The 18,609-nt window shown below is 35.2% G+C and overlaps 1 pseudogene; it reads right to left on the reverse strand.

Annotated features, from left to right (window-relative positions):
- Window positions 1-8,121: 8,121 nt before the first annotated feature.
- Window positions 8,122-10,731, reverse strand: LOC139859760 (uncharacterized; annotated as a pseudogene).
- Window positions 10,732-18,609: the final 7,878 nt, after the last annotated feature.

Genomic DNA, 18,609 nt, shown 5'->3' on the forward strand with positions numbered 1-18,609 from the left:
AAATTAGCTTGCAAAGAAAATTTTGAACACCTCTTTTGCACCCAAAAGTTTCGGCCAGCAAGGAGGAAGGAGTGCAGATTTTTTTTTGCTTGTTTAACTTGATTGATGGAAGAGTGTGAAGCATGCATTAAGTGGACTAGTTAGGTTGCATATGTAGAAGCAAAAGGCTTACAAAAGGAGCCAATCACAACCCATGCAACCCACAACCTCCCATGCCACTTAAATGTAATATAAATTTAAATTTTTATAAAACTAACTTTTATAAAAAATAAACTTATATAATGCTTGCACATTTTATTTATGTGTACATAATTTTATAAAACCCATTTTTATTTAATGTAACATAAAACAATTAATTATTTAACCTATAAATAATTAATTCTTCTATATATAAATTATTCCATAATTTATATATATAAGTAAATACATCAAGTAATTTTTCTTTAGAAACCATTTTCTAAAATTCAAGTGTCGCGTATTTGTTTAATGATCCAACCGTTAAGATCAAATACGTATAAGGTGTCGGTAAGCTTGTTATTGGGTATGACCCGACTTGGATCATAACATATTAGCCACATTGATTTAATATGTCTCTCGGGCATATGAAATACCTTCACGGTATATTTTAGATTATCATTATTTGATAATCTACGTAATGCTTTTTAAACCTTTATCGATAAAATAAAGATTATGGTTATTTTAAAAATGAATGCAGTCTTTGAAAAACGTCTCATATAGAGGTCAAAACCTCGCGAGTATGGAATGTTTATAATCAATATGAACGGGACATTTCAGTATGACGAAGGCGTTTGACAAGCGTTGGGTGGCGCTCAGAACTTATACCATGTATGAGCCCAGAGATTTGCTGTTCTGGCTTAAGATCCGGTATGCGCAAGCACTCATTGGTGTATCTTGTAAGAAATTCCCCCAAAGACTCCTTGATTTTTATACGATATAATGGCATCCAATATGAGTGCGTTTGTGAGGACTCTGATTTTGGTACTGCAACAAGAACTTTGTTCGCAAATCCATGAATCCAGATATGCTACCAGCTGTAATGACCCGGAAATTTTTGACTAATTTTAAACCAAACTCTCGATACGATTTAATATTTTTAACGCGATAAGAAAAGTTCTGTTAGGTTGAGTCTCAAGAATTTTGAACTGTTTCATATATCCATTTGACTTTCGACCATTTTCGACGATTCACGAACAATTGTGTGTAAATAAATGTGTATATATGTAAGTGTATATATATATATATATATATATATATATATATATATATATATATATATATGATGTCTATATAATTAATGATAATATGTATATTGTAATATATTAAATATTCAATATATGTTAATATATAATTATTAAATATTAAATAATTAATAAATTGTAATATTAATATATGTAATTGCAAATTAAAATATAGTTATATTATTATTATCACTTTCATTATCAATCTTAAAATAAATATTAATATTAATGTTAATATCATTATTATGAATATTATCATTTTAACATAATATATAGATATAAAATTCGATACATTTAAATTGTCATATTATTATTATTACTAATATTATTGTTATCATTATTTACATTTTTATTAATAAATATCATTATCTTTGTTATTACAAAAAAAATTATTAGATATTGAGATCAAAATGTAGTACGAATCTGCTATCAATCACAATCCACTTTTATTCTTCTTCTTCATTTCCATGTTCACGAAATTCATTCTGTCAACTCTAATTCACTACAAAACAACTACAGATACAATTCAGTTAGATATCATGATCAGCTTTATTCATTTTGATATTTTTCTTTTGATTCTTCTTCTATGCTCGATTCTTCCTGTCGATCCCGTATCACCACTACAGACAATCTTGTTACTGCATCCATCGTATACTTACACTCTATAAAATTTCCTTACTGCAATTCGATGAGAAAAATCAAACAGACAAATACAAAATCTGTTAGCTGTCAATAACAGTTAAAGCGTACGAATCTGTTTCAAGTCCCTATCTATTTCTATTTTCTTATTACCTTCTTCCTGCTCAAGATTCTCTGTCGACCATAGCTGCACTTCAAACCAAATCGATCGTACATTGGAGTTCTATTACAATCATTCAAATGCACAATATATATATATATATATATATATATATATATATATATATATATATATATATATATATATATATATATATATATATATATATATATATATATATATATATCTGCTACTGCAATGGTGAAAATAAAACAAAAATATTAAGGTACATATACATAGGCATATAATACTTACACTTATATAAAAACCCACATCGGGTATCATCACACACCACGACTTGCAACTCCTTCTCGTTGTTGTTGCTATTTGGTTACCCATGTTTCTGTTACCATCAACAACCACCATGATCACCGGAACCACCATGATAAACCATCCACCACCTATTTTTCACTTATATATATATATATATATATATATATATATATATATATATATATATATATATATATATATATATATATATACACGTATATATATATATATATACACGTACATAACCACCACTTCTGCCATGATTAATCGATTAAAGCTACTACACTTGCTATCCGTTTCTAGCACTTCTGTCTCAATCGAACGATACCAAAACACGGGCTTCATCCTTGATTTTTCTTCTTTATTTTCTCGCAAACTGCTACTCACTATCCTTCATTTTTTTACTATTTCCTTTCAAAACAACCTATCACAAACCCACAAATTGCAAGTCTGTTCGTTTTATGTAATAAAATGAAACCCATTTTATATAGATATTAATGATGATGAAGTGAACCACTTTAGTGTGTTTCTTTTTCTTTAGACCGACATTTTTTTTTTCAAACATGTAGTATCCCACTTAATCTCTAGTGGGAGAGTATAATGATACACAATGAATCGTGGGAATAATTAAATCAAAAGAGGATTAAGAGGAATCTGTTAGTGGAACGAACTATTATTGCATGATTATTGTTGTTGTTACTTTCCTGGTCAAAACCGAAGTCCCCACATGATTGATTCATGTTTGCCATTTCGTTTCAACAAACCAAGTAGTGGAGCCAATTAAACTAATCAAATCCTTTTTATCTTTTTATATTTGTAGACTTCTGCTTCACGAATATACCTGGATACCGAAATTCTTTTTACATCGTTGGGCCATATTCTTGATCCATGTTCTTTTTCGATTTGGGCCTAGAGTTTGTTTGTTATTGGACCAAGATTTTGCAAACCAAATACCGCTACTTGATACCGTTTCTATCTTCTGTTATCTTTCGATCAAACACCACCCTATGATCAACCCAAAAACATTGTTTAAACTACTCTTGATTCTGTTTACTTCTTTCTTGTTCGAAAACCACCCACAACATCCCTGCAACCTACATGTGATCGGATTAATTCTACTGGTGCATCTGTTGTCTAAAAGTCACAAAAAAGTGACTAGAATGATGATGATGGAAACTAACAGTAATGAGGATGATGATGTGTAAGACCAATAATAAAGGGTGAGGTTTTGATAAGAGAATAGTTTATGAGATAGGTTATATAGACGATAATGTTAAAATAACGATGATGATGACAAATCGAAGTCGACAGGTTGCTGCTATCGTGTGTGTGTGTGTTACTGCCCTACGTCGATGAAGGTTGCTACTGCATATTGTTTCTGTTAAAAAAACCAATACACCCGTAACCCTACATGGATTATTATTTGGGCTTGGGAAAAATCGTTCATGGGCTTAATTGATGGTACACTTTCGGGCCTGTTACAAATAAGATTGGGTTTAGCTTGTTGTACTAGAAACAGAAACGTAAGAGTTATATAGATTTAACCCATGATATAAAATAGAAAAGGTCACAGAGACGAATGGTTTAGGGTGTTGTTGGTTAGCGAGAGATCGCGGGTTCGAGCCCGTGCTGGGGCATTATCTTTAAGCCATTTTCTTTTTGAGGTAGAATTTGTATTTATTATTGTTATTACTTTTATTAATATTATTATTATTATTGATATTATTATTATCACATCATTATTATTATTAAAGATAAATATTAATACTACCATTAACATGATTATCTTTATGAGTATAAGTATTCTTATTATCATGACTATTAAAATTATCATTTTTATTATTACTAGAATCATTATTATTATTATTAATAGTATTGTTTCTATAACAAATTATTGATTTTTGATATAATACCAATTACAAATATATATATATATATATATATATATATATATATATATATATATATATATATATATATATATATATATATATATATATATATATATAACTATATGTATAAATATTGATTATTTTACAAAATAACCATATATAAAATATAACTGAAAATATACAACATAAATAAAGTATATATATTTATAACTACAACACTTAATATACATAAATATTATATAGAAGGAATTATGTGATTATATGTGTTAATTTATATGTGTTAATATATATATTTGATATAGGTTCGTGAATCCGAGGCCAACCTTGCATTGTTCAGTTTCGTCGTATGCATATTTTTACTACAAAATATCGTATTGTGAGTTCATTTGATTCCCTTTTACTCTTTACATTTTTGGGACTGAGAATACATGCGCTATTTTTATAACTGCTTTATTAAATGCTTTTGAAATATATTTTGAACTGAGAATACATGAAATGCTTTTATAAATGTTTGACGAGATAGACACAAGTAAAACATTCTTCGAATGAATTATTATGCAGACAGAAGTTCTGTGAATTATTATTGAATTAGTTGGACGTTATAATTGCCACTAATTGTTGTGAATATTTCCCCTGATTATTATTGATTGGTTACCTAAGAATTAGAAAATGGGTATGACCCTAATTCACGCGAATCCTAAAGGTAGCTACCGGGTTTAACACCCCCACCCAGAATGTTCACTAGACGGAAGAGCTAGTAGGCGTGGTGTTTAGTACTTCGAAGTTTATATATTATACAGACGAGATGTTCTGTTTTGGAGATATTATTGATGCACATTATATGTTAAGGTCGGTTACCATGTTGAGCAATGAAATCAAATTGAATGTTATGTATCGAGAGAATGATTTTTATACACAGGATATGTGTATTATATTTTGTACACGAGAGATGTGTACGGTTTTTTGAGAAATTGCGAGGCAACCTACGGGGGAGAAAAGGATACGAACCTTCTCTACCAAGCATTATGAAAAAAATGGTTTAGTACACGAGATATGTGTACTGTATTTAAATCTTGTGGTCTATCAAAATGATGAATTTTATTATGTACGATAAACCTATGAACTCACCAACCTTTTTGTTGACACTTTAAAGCATGTTTATTCTCAGGTATGAAAGAAATCTTCCGCTGTGCGTTTGCTCATTTTAAAGATATTACATGGAGACATTCATGGCATATAGAGGTCAGAACCTCGCAATGGAACCATCTGATATTAATTATCTCTCCGCGCTATCTGTGTTATCTCATAAAAGGAAACTGTTTTAGTTTCTATATTCTATAAATCTTTGAATTTAAAATACGAATGTTTTGAAGTAGTGTTGGAAATTGATGCATGAGTTAGTATAATATAATGACACTTGATCAACGTGATTATATTACAGTAAGTCATGATGAGTTTCTAATGGGGCGTGATGATTCACAGATCATAACGTCATCACGTGCCATGTTACACGACTCTTGCATTCTAATTGATCTCTAATTATATCAAGAACATATTTCTTGATAGTTCTAGCTCTTTCCATGATTTCTGGTAATTTAATCAATCAAGATCATGCTATTACAATCTCTCTCTTAGAACATTAGTCATGTTCATTCGAAACTCCATACCTACAAATTCTGGATCATTATTCGCTTGATTTAAAGTCGGGAAGAGAAAACAAGAGCATGAAGCTCCGATATATAGGGGAAAATATAAAGCTCAACAACAACACCGAAATTATAAACCATGGATATCAGTGTATATAGCAATATAAAGATACGGGAGGATTATAGATACAATAATCCCTAGAGCATAGTAGAAATAAACAGATTCTTCCGGTGGGAGTTGGAAAAGAAGAACGATCATTGCGATAGTCAGAATAAGAACAAGGATTAGAATTGGATTAAGCATTATTATAATCCTTTGGATATATGAACTGAGAAAGAAGGTATAGAAGTGGTGGAAACTAATGGAATGGAAAAGGTAAATTTATAATGGAAATATCATACGTAGTAATCGGGACAAATCATCGCATTTAATTAAAGAGATTCTAATTTCCTTAAATCTCGAAGAATCAGATCCTATAAATTTCCAAAAATTTTCTTTTGAATCCCTTGAACTCCGGAATTCAACCATGACTACATCACTGGTTAAGACGAACCTGCATTTATTCATTCCACGCTAGCCCTTCAGAAAGAAAACAGCGTCGTCTGCTGGTTGAACTAAGTTTTGTGTGCTGGTTGAACTAAAATTCTTCAGCTGGTTGAACTAGCTGGTTCGTCTAAGTATAACTTTGCTGGTTCGTTTTGCTGGTTACCCGGCTGAGTGAATTAAAGCTTTACTGGCTGAACTAAGCTCATTTGTTGGTCCGGCTAGCTGGTTCTTCTTAATTGCTGGCGTGCCTTCAACTATCAAAAACTTTATTCATGAAAAACATAACTACTTCAATTTAAGGACTGAAGTAGGGTAACACCTGAGCTTCCTGGACCAGCTCCAAAAACACTTAAGTGATAAGAAAGAGATGGCAACACGACCATTGCTTGACCTGATTCGGGTGTAACATCTTTTGAGCTTGTGCTAGTTGTGTTGCTGGTTACAATACCCAGCTCACCCTCATCAAATTCACTTAAACCTGTAACTATATAATAATCCACATAGATGCCAAAAATTAATATATACTGTAAATTCCGAACCGAATACATGGCTTGCTTATGGACGCATATTTTAAATCCCATATCCTTCATTAATTTATCAAGATGGATATTCCAGGCCTGGGGAACATGACATATAATGTATAGTGCTTTCTTTAACCAGTAAACCATGTGTTCCTTTCTTTAGCTCTGAAACACTTAAGTGATAAGAAAGATTTGGCAACACGACCATTGCTTGACCTGATTCGGGTGTAAAATCTTTTGAGCTTGTGCTGGTTGTGTTGCTGGTTACAATGCCCAGCTCACCCGTATCATCCTCCCCCTCTAAAAAAGAACTTGACCTCAAGTTATCGAGGTTGGCATCTTCTAAATAAGGTATCAAATCACCCATGTTAAAAGTTCTAGACATAGTAGTATCACCAGGCAGCTTGACTTTTTAAGCATTATCACCAACTTTTTCCAACATTTTAAATGGACCCTCAGCTCTTTGCATCAACTTGTTCTTTCATTTTGCTGGGAACCTTTCCTTCCTTAGATGAATCCAAACAAGATCACCAGGAATGAAAGTGGGCTGCTTTCGGTGCTGGTTAGCTTTAGCCTTGTATTGCTGGTTGGTTTTCTCAATTTTTGCCTTCACTTGTTCATACAGCTTCTTCATTTCTTTTGCCTTTGCTTCTGCCTCAACGCTTGCCTTAGGCTCAATTACAAAAGGTACCAGATCAATAGGTGTGAGTGGATTTGCACCATAGCAGATTTCAAATGGTGATTTTCCAGTGGAGTAATTAGGTGCTCTGTTGAAAGCAAATTCAGCATGTGCAAGCTTCAAATCCCACTCCTTCAAACTTTTCTTCACAAGTGTTCTTAGCAGCATTCCCACAGTTCTATTATTAACTTCAGTTTGACCTTCAGTTTAGGGATGGTGAGAAGTGCTAAACAAAAGCTTAGTACCAAGCAACTTCCATAATGTCTTCAAAAAATAGCTTAAGAACTTTGTATCTCGGTCAGACACAATGGTTTTTGGCACTCCATGAAGGCGAACAATCTCTTTAAAAAAACAAGGCTGCCACAATAGTAGCATCATTGGTTTTGTTGCAGGCTATGAAATGAGCCATCTTTGAAAATTTGTCAACAACAACCATAATAGAATCTTTGCCTCGCTGAGTTCTTGGCAATGCAACAATGAAGTTCATGCTCAAATCTTCCCATGGCTAGTTGGGAACATGAAGAGAAGTATAAAAACCCTTGTGAAAAGTTGACTTAGCTTGAAAGTAGGTAGCACAATGATTAATCACAGCTTTAACATCTTTATCCATACATGGCCAGTAAAAGTGTTCATTTAGGATCTCCAATGTCTTGTTAATCCTAAAATGACCAGCTAGACCCCCTCCATGTGCTTCCCTAATCAGCAACTCCCTGATTGAATCTTTTGGGATGCATAATCTGCTGCCCTTGAATAGAAACCCATCATGTTCAACATAATCTATTTTGAACTCAGCAGGAGAACAATTCAAAATAGGATCAAAGTCTGGATCAGCTTCATATAACTCCTTAACAAATAAGAATCCAAGAACTCTAGCTTCCAGAATTGACAACAACGTATATCTTCTTGATAGAGCATCAGCAACAACATTAGAAGTACCAGCCTTGTGTTTAGAAACAAAGGAGTACATCTGCAAGAATTCAACCCATTTTGCATGCCTTGAATTTAGTTTGTGCTGGCCATTAATGTATTTCAAGGCTTCATAATCAGAAAAGAGAGCAAACTGCCTTGGCTTCAAATAATGAGACCAATGATCAACAGCTTTAATGATAGCATAAAACTCTTTATCATAAGTACTATAATTTAGCTTGGACCCACTTAGCTTTTCACTGAAATAAGCTACTGGTCTTTTGCCTTGCACTAGCATAGCTCCAATGCCAATACCACTTGCGTCACATTCAAGTTCAAACAGCATATTAAAATTAGGCAAAGTAAGTATAGGTGCTGAACTTAGCTTCTCTTTCAATGATTCAAATGCTGACTGGGCAGAACTAGACCATTCAAATACCCCTTTCTTCATACAATCCGTAATTAGAGCAACAATTGTGGAGAAGTCTTTGATAAATCTTCTATAAAATGAAGCTAACCCATGAAAACTTTTCACTTCAGTGATGGAAGAAGGACTATGCCAAGATCTGATTGCTTCAACTTTAGATGGATCCATTGAAATGCCTTCGTCAGAAACCACATACCCAAGAAACACCACTTTGCTGACAAAGAAATCACACTTCTCCAACTTGGCATATAATTGATACTGCCTCAACAGCTCAAATACTTTTCTCAAATGATCCAAGTGTTCTTCTTTAGTTTTTTAGAATACTAGAATATCATCAAAGTAAACAACCACAAATTGACCAATAAGTGGCCTGAGCACTTCATTCATAAGTCTCATGAATGTGTTGGGTGCATTAGATAAACCAAAAGGCATGACCAGCTACTTAAACAATCCATCCTTGATCTTGAAAGCTGTCTTCCATTCATCTCCTTCTTTCATTCAAATTTGATGATACCCACTTCTAAGATCAACTTTGGAGAACACGCAAGAACCATGCAGCTCATCTAGCATATCATCTAATCTAGGTAAGGGATACCTATACTTGATGGTGATGTTGTTAATAGCTCTGCTATCTACACACATTCTTATAGAACCATCTTTCTTTGGGACCAGCAAAGCTAGTACTGAACAAGGAGTCATGCTGGTTCTAACATACCCCTTTGCAACCAGCTCATTAACTTGCTTTTCTAATTCTTTTGCTTCATGAGGAGAACATCGATAAGCTGCTTTGTTAGGAAGAACAGATCCAGGTACAAGATCAATTTGATGTTCAATACCCTTGATTGGTGGTAAACCAGTAGGCAGTTCATTTGGGAACACATCAGCAAATTCATATAACAAGGGTTTTACCCGAGCTGGTACTTCATCATGCTGGTTCAACTCATCGCTTTCAACCAGCAACAATAAGTAAGCACTAGTACCACCCTTTAACTCAGTATCAACTTCAGCTTGAGTCGTAAACAAAGTTTTATCATGCTTAACAGTAGGGTCAGCTCTAGGTATTTCACTAGGCTTTAATGAAGTGAGGGTGATCTTTTTACCATTCACATACAGCGAGTAAGTATTTTGGTGTCCATTATGATAGACATACTTATCAAATAACCAAGGTCTACCAAGCAGTAAATGATAAGCATCCATAGGAGTAACATCACAAGTAATCTCATCCTGATAAACAGTACCAATAGAAAATGGAACGGTAACTTGGCGAGTAACCTTTACCTCGCTGCCTTGGTTAAGCCATTGAAGTTTGTAGGGATGAGGATGCTTCTTTGTAACCAGCTCAAGATTTTCCACCATGTGAGTAGATGTTGTGTTTGAAAAGCTGCCTCCATCAATAATAAGGCTGTACACTTTGCCCTTAACTGTGCACCCTGAATGAAAGATGTTTTCTCGCTGGCTCTTATCTTCAATAATCTCAGCTGAGTGCATTACCCTTCGAATCATCAAAAACTCTCCAATATCAGCAGCAACAAACTCTTCATTATCAGACTCATCATATGCTTGTTTAGTTTCAAAACCCCCTTCCAAATCTTCAATCTCCTTTAATGTAAAAGCACGTTGGTTAGGACATTGAGCTTGAAAATGCCCAAATCCAAGGCACTTGAAGCATTTCCTTCTATCATCTTTGGGACCAGCTACAACCTGTTCCTTGCCTTTAATGGCTTTTGATGCTGCCTCGTTATGCTTAGGCAGCATTGAGGATTGACCCTTCATAGGCAGCATTGTTGGCTTGGAATAAGACTTAAAATTACTTTTCTTTTTTGCTTGTTTCTCTACTTGAATAGCCAGCTTGCAAGCACTCTCAAAAGTCTATAGAGGCTACATTTCAACTTGATCAGCAATAGAAACATTTAAGCCTCCAACGAATCTTGCTATAGTGTGTTCTCCCCGAGATCTCTCCGAGATCTCGTTTTAGGAAGGCTGCCGAGACGAGATGTCCATCTCCCGAGATTTCTTCGTCAACAAGGTCAAACTTGGTCAAAGCCACAGTTTATCGGATTTTCTCGGTCATTTCTTGGATTTTCTAATAAAATCTAGTAATTCTCGGGTTTTCTCACTCATTTTATGGATTTTTTTTGTAAACTCTCGTCAAATTATATATAAATATACAAATATTTATAGATATATTTATATTTATATTAAAAAACTGAAAAGTCAACGTAAGTCAACGTCCGAGATCTCCCCGAGAAATTTCCGAGATACCGAGATCTCCCCAAAAATGTCCTAACGAGATCTCCCCGAGATCTGAGTTCTCCAACCTTGGTCCTTTCTCATACTTAACAGATGTTTGAAACACAAGCTTCTCCTTAGGGTTCCTAGACCTCTCAACTTTTCTTGGTTTTGGTTTCTTACTAGCACTCATGGAATTTTTCAAAATCGTGATAGGTTTAGTCACAGGTCAGAATGGTTTGCTGTCTTTCTCAATGTCAATATCAGTATCGGACTCTGTCTCATAGACAACTTCTACAGGTTTCTTAACCGCTACCTTCTCACTCTTATCCTTAAGGTCAACGGGTGTCTCCTTAGGCTCACCGTATTGCTATTCAACAATACCATCCTTACACTTCTCACTAGGCTTCTTAAGATATTCATTCATAAGAGGAGGCGCACACTCGTTGTAACTAACACCTTTCTATTTATCATCCTTAGGAGGATTAGAGGTCTGTAGCACATACTTTGATCTCTTCCAATTGTCAATCCTAGCCTTTTTAGTTTCATATTTAATCTTAAAAGATTCCTTTTCTTCCTTAAGGCTCTCTATCTGATTCAAGTACATAGTAATGACCTTCTGATCATCTATAATAGTTGCTTTTAAGAACCCTATTTGTTTTTCTAAGGTCTTAATAACATCTACGTACTCCTTCTGCTTATTGAGATAATACATTGCATCCTTATAGTTCTTCTTATTTGTCTGATTGTCTAAACTTAGATTCTTAAGTTCAAGCTTAAGTTTTGGACAATTTTCACAAGTTACAGAAATTTCACTAAGCTTAGAAATGACACATTCAAGTCTATCAATTTCCTGCTCAAAATCAATACATTTAGAACAAATAGAAGTAGATTCATTGCACACCTTATCATTACTCGTCGTGTTGGCCATGAATGCACAGTTGGTAGTCGAGTCCGAGACCTCAATTTCAGAGTCTGACCTAGAAGTGTCTGCCACTATCTCCAGCTTCTCAATACTATCAGCAGCACCATTCACAACCGGCTCTTCTTCCCTAGCCGGATTTTCAATCTCAGTAGCAGCATCACCATTGTCACTTGAATATTCGTCCTTAATACAATCACCAACAATCTCAACCTCATTCTTTGACCCGGATGCAAACTCATCGTTTATCTTAGAAACTTGAAGTATATTCCATTTAGTACATTTATCTAATTCCTTCTTCCTCAACTTGGATATAAACGAATTAAGAGTAAGAACATTGTTGCAAACCCATGCTCTTAATTCAATCTGCTCAATATATTCATGCCATTCATGAGGTATGATGGAATTCAACATAACAACAAGTTCATAATGTTTATATAATCACAAAGTCAATTTATGAGTCTAAAGGCAAGCGGAAGCAATATTTCATTTATAAACAAGTGTATGTGTTAAACCATTTTAATTGAATTCCATGTAATATCAAGTCTTGGAATTAAGCTTACTTATATATATAGAAAAGGAAGAAGTAGTACCTCCTCAACTTAATTGAGGGTGAGTTTGAAGAGGAAGAAGATGATGAAACAATGCACCAATACACCCTTGATATAGTTAGGCTTTAGAACCTTAATGAGCTAGCAACCTAAGCTTGAAACCCTCTTCTTTCGCACCCTAAAAACTGGACAGCAGTAAGTGAAAGAATGATGATGAATGAAGCTTCAAAGCTATGAAACCTCAAGGGATAATACCCCAAACTTGTACCCAACACCTAATACTATGGTTAGGATTTAATTATACTTGATTATCACTTGAAGAACCAAGCTAATGAACCCTCTTTTCTGCCCAAATATCACAACAGCAGCAGCCTGCAGTGGGCAGTTTCTATTGCTTGGTTTTTATTCAAAATGACTCTTCTCTTCCCTAGTCAAGTGTGTGTATTTGTTCCCTTGAATACTAGTAAGAATATGTTGGTCATAGAGTCAAGCATGTGCCTTGGAATTGTGTTGTATCAAAAGTAACAAGCAAGGAGCATGGGTGCATGTCTTGGAGACTAAAAAAAACTGCACACTCCATCTATATATTTTATATCAAGATTTATTTTATAAAACTTGTAATTATTTTATAAAACTTGTATAAAATAAATATGTATTTGTTACTTGTAATAATTTTATAAACCATTTTATAAAATATAACACAAAATAATTATTTAAACCTATAAATAATTAAATCCACATCATATATAAATTATCCAAATAATTTATCTCAAGTGATATACTTTAGAAAACCGATTTTCTAAAGTTCAAGTGTCGCGTATTCATTTAACAATCCAACCGTTCAAATAAATACATATAAAGTGTTGGTAAGCTTGTTATTGGGTATGACCCGACTTGGATCATAACATGTTAGCCACATTAATTTAATATGTCTCTCGGGCACACGAAATACTTTCAATCTCCCATTTGCACGAGAAACATAAGAAATTAATGCAAGTGATGGATACCACCTAACGACCGTCCATCACCCCCAATATGTTATGACTTTGTGCCATTCAATAACATCATCCCTTTCGAGTTCCCATCTCGAATATGAATAGGTGAATCTTTCATTATTTTCTTTTACCCTAGATGTCATGTTAAATCCAAGAGACACAGAGTGATCACTCTCTTCTAGATTTAACTTTATCAGGCCTTAGATATCTGACTCTCAACGAATAAGAGGGACAAATTCCATCTTGACTACATACGTCCTAAATATATACCTTGCATTATACCTGAGCTCTTCCTTATGAACTACCATATTTCAGAATAGTGAAGGAATGAATCAAGGCATAATACTTGGTAAATATCCGAGCCCATTATGTATCTCAGGTCAAAGGATACAATGATATTCGCCTTTACTCAAGATTACATGTGATCAACCACAAAGGCTCTATTTAGTAAGTCTTGAGAGCGGGTCTTCCAATATTTGTATCCCACAAATATCTATGAACCTTGGCAGCAACCTTGCCCCACATTCAGTTCGTGAATGTATACCAATCCAAGTTCATAATAGTCTAAACCTCACACTTGTTCCCACGAATGTGATCGACTACTAAATTTAGAATAATTACTTATTCATGGATAAAATATGCAAAGTAGGAACATGACTCAAAATAAATTAATACCATAATTATATTGATGAGCTTGAATAATATCGTTCCGTTACAATACTTATAACAGATCATGACCAATCACTAGAATATCGAAGCTCTAATGCACAAACATGTCCTGTATGTTTTGATCCATGTAAGAGCTTCGTGAGAGGATCCACTATGTTAAGATCTGTGTGAACTTTACGAATACATATCTTTCCCTTTTCAACTTCATCCCTTTTGTAGTTGAATCTCCGCTCAATGTGACCTGTCTTTTGGTGAGCACGAGGTTCCTTGATTTGAGCAATCGCACCCTCGTTGTCACAAAAGATCTCAAGAGGGTCCTGAATGGAAGGGACTACTCCTAAGTCGTCGATGAATTTCTTCATCCATGCAGCTTCCTGAGCTGCCAATGAGGCGGCAATGTACTCCGACTCTGTAGTGGATAACACAACAACATCCTGTTTTGAACTCTTCCAAGAGACCGCACCTCCATTTAATGTGAAGACATAACCGGATTGTGATCGAGAATCATCACGATCAGTTTGGAAACTCGCGTCCACGTAACCTCTTACAGCGAGTTCCTCCTCACCAGACCCATATATTAGAAACATATCCTTAGTCCTCCTAAGATATTTCAATATACTTTTAACAGCAATCCAATGACTGTTTCCTGGGTTATTCTGTTATCTACTTGTCAGGTTAAGAGTGCATGACACATCCGGTCTAGTGCATATCATTGCATACATAATTGACCCAATAGCAGACGCATATGGGACTTTCTTCATTCTCTCCTGTTCATCTTTCGTGGTGGGACACTGAGATGAACTAAGGAGCGTTCCTCTTTGAATAGGTACCAAACCTTTTTTAGAGTTCTCCATCTTGAACCTTTTCAAGATCTTTTCAATGTATGCACTTTGATTCAAACCTATCAATTTCTTGGATCTATCCCTGTAGATCCTAATCCCCAAAATGTATTGTGCTTCTTCAAGATCCTTAATGGAGAAGCAGCTTTTTAGCCAAGTCTTAACGCATTGCATTGTTGGAATATCGTTTCCAAATAACAATATATCATCCACATATAATACAAGGAACATGATAGTGCTCCCACTAGCTTTCTTGTATACACAAGCTTCATCACCATTTTTAATGAAGCCAAATTTCTTGGCTTCCTCATTAAAACGACGATTCCACATTCTAGATGCTTGTTTCAATCCGTAGATTGACTTCTTTAACTTACATACTTTGTTAGGATGTTTCGGATCGACAAAGCCTTCAGGCTGAACCATATAGACATCTTCCTCAAGATATATGTTTAGGAAAGCGGTCTTGACATCCATTTGCCATATTTCATAATCATAATGAGCAGTAATGGCAAATAATATCCTAATAGACTTTAGCATTGCCACAGGCGAAAACATTTCATCATAGTCAACCCCTTGAGTTTGAGTGAAACCCTTTGCTACAAGTCTAGCTTTATATGTATTTAAGTTTCCATGCATGTCGGTTTTCATCTTGAAAATCCATTTACAATCAACTAACTTGGAGTTAGTAGGTTGTACAACTAGTTCCCAAACTTGGTTGTCATACATGGATTGCATCTCAGCGTTCATGGCTTCCTGCCATTTATCTTTATCAATCCTTGATAAAGCATCTTGGTAGTTTGTTGGTTCATCCATATCAACTACATAGCAATCATCCATGAGAAACCCATATCTCTCAGGAGGATTACTAATCCTACCAGATCTGCGAACGTCTTGTATACTTTGATCATCCATTTGATCATTCTCAACATTTTCATGTTGAGTGCTGGTGTCAACCAATTGTGTATCATCTACTTGATCTTGAACCTCTTCAAAATCTATTTTCCTTTCACTATTACCTTTCATTAGGAACTTAGTTTCAAGGAATTCCGCCTTTCGAGCAACAAATACATTTTGCTCGGTCGGATCATAGAAATAGTATCCCATATCATCCTTGGGATACCCTATGAAGATACACTTCGTGGATCAAGCATTCAACTTATTAGGGACGTAACGCTTAGGGTAAGCTTCACATCCCCATACCTTTAGGTATGATAGAGATGGAGGTTTTCCAAACCACATCTCATGCGATGTTCGTTCCACTTTCTTGGTTGGGGCCATATTTAGAATACGAGCCGCGAAGCACAGACAATAACCCCAAAATGATAGTGGTAACGAGCTTCTTGCCATCATAGATCGAACCATATCCATTAGGGTTCGGTTCCTCCTTTCGGAAACTCCATTAAGTTGGGGTGTTCCAGGTGGAGTAAGTTGTGAGATAATCCCACAACTCCTAAGATGATCTTGGAAAGCATCGCCTAGGTATTCACCTCCTCTATCGGTACGAAGTACCTTGATTATCTTGTTGAGTTGATTTTGTACTTCGTTTTGATATTCTTTGAATGCTTCAAAAGTTTCATCCTTATGTCTTAACAAGTAGACATATCTGAAACGACTGAAGTCATCAATGAATGTAACAAAGTATCTTTCACCATTCCTAGTCATGGGCTTAAAGGGTCCACATACATCCGAATGTATTAATTCCAATAAGTCTTTAGCCCTTTCATTGGTCCCTTTGAAAGGTGCTTTAGTCATTTTGCCTTGCAAACAAGATTCACATAAATCAAACGAGTCCATCTCATTTGATTTCAAAAGTCCATTCTTTTGAAGTGTATGCATTCGGTTCTTGTTTATGTGACCAAGGCGACAATGCCATAAGTAGGAATCACTCAAATCCCTTTTGAGTTTCTTGGTGCTTGTATGGTATATTGAGCTACTAGATGATGTGTCATCATGAACCAATTCATAAATTCCATTTGAAGGCGAAGCCTTAAAATAGAATACATTATCTAAATAAACGTGGATATCATCATTAACAAAATTAAGATTAAAACCACATTGTTTCAAACGGGAAACTGATATAATGTTTCGACATAAATCCGGTGCATACAAAACATTGTTCAAAATAAGTTCCAAACCATTTGGAAGTTTTAACACAGAGTCTCCTTGAGCCTTCACTTGCACTTTGGCTCCATTACCCATGAAGAGACTTGACGTTCCCATTTGCTTGCTACTTCTTTTGAACCCCTACAAAGTATTGCAAATATGAGTTCCACATCCTGTGTCTAATACCCACGTATTAAAAGAAGTAATACTAAGCTCAATGTATACCATATATACATTACCTGAGGTTTGCCCTGCATCCCTCTTTTCCTTCAACTCCTTAAGGTAGACCGGGCAGTTGCGTTTCCAGTGACCCATTTCACCGCAACCAAAGCACGGATCTTCCTTGGGGTTAGCCTTTCCGGCAACCTTTTGCTTCTTGTTGTTGTTGGTTGGGGTAACCATCTTCCCCTTTCCCTTGCCTTGGTAAGCGGGTCCTTTCCTCTTAGCCACCTTTGGCTTAGAAGTGTTATGGTTTTTGGACCCGCCTTCATTGATCGTAAACACGGGTGAAGCCCTTTTACCCATGCTTGCTTCTGCCGTCTTAAGCATGGCATGTAATTCGCCAATGCTTTTATCCCAACCATTCATGTTATAGTTTAACACGAATGTGTCAAACCTCTTTGACAATGAGTTAAGGATAAGGTCCGTGGCTAATTCATTAGACACGTTGCAATTTAGACGGTTTGCTCGATCAATAAGGCTTTTCATCTTAAGGACATAAGATGAAACGGATTGGGTGTCGTCCATCCGACATGCATGAAGCGCTCGGACCGTTTCGAAGCGCTTGACACGAGCTTGTTGAAAGAACATCTCCTTCAACTGTGTGATCATGTCATATGCACTATGATGCTCAAAATCCTTTTGGAGTTCGGGTATCATAGTCCCAAGAATGAGGCAAGAAACTTGCAACGAATCGGTGCAATATTTCTCCCAATAAGCCATGGCTTCCGTATCATCCTCGTCCGGTTGATCGGGAATGGGGTCTTCCAACACATACGCCCTGTCCTCTAGTTTGAGGACGATTCTTAGATTGCGGAACCAATCCATGAAGTTTGTATGGTTGAGTTTTTCCTTTTAGAGGATTGACCTCAACGATAGGTTGTTAAAGTTAATAGGTGCGTTAGGAATGTTGTTGTTGTTATTGGCGGCCATCTACAAAATGTAACAAAGTTGTTTAAGTATCAATTTTAATTTAACAATCAATACCCTTTAAATCCAATTGATATTTATTAAATTTTTAGAATCCAACGGTAAATCAAATTTCGGTTAGGTGACCTTTATCCCGTCATTTGATTTAGCTAGGTAGTCATTATATAACAATTGCAATCCTTTTGCAACTTCTAAGTTATGGG

This window comes from Rutidosis leptorrhynchoides, chromosome 7 (genome assembly GCF_046630445.1).
Source record: "Rutidosis leptorrhynchoides isolate AG116_Rl617_1_P2 chromosome 7, CSIRO_AGI_Rlap_v1, whole genome shotgun sequence".
Classification (NCBI taxonomy): Eukaryota; Viridiplantae; Streptophyta; class Magnoliopsida; order Asterales; family Asteraceae; genus Rutidosis; species Rutidosis leptorrhynchoides.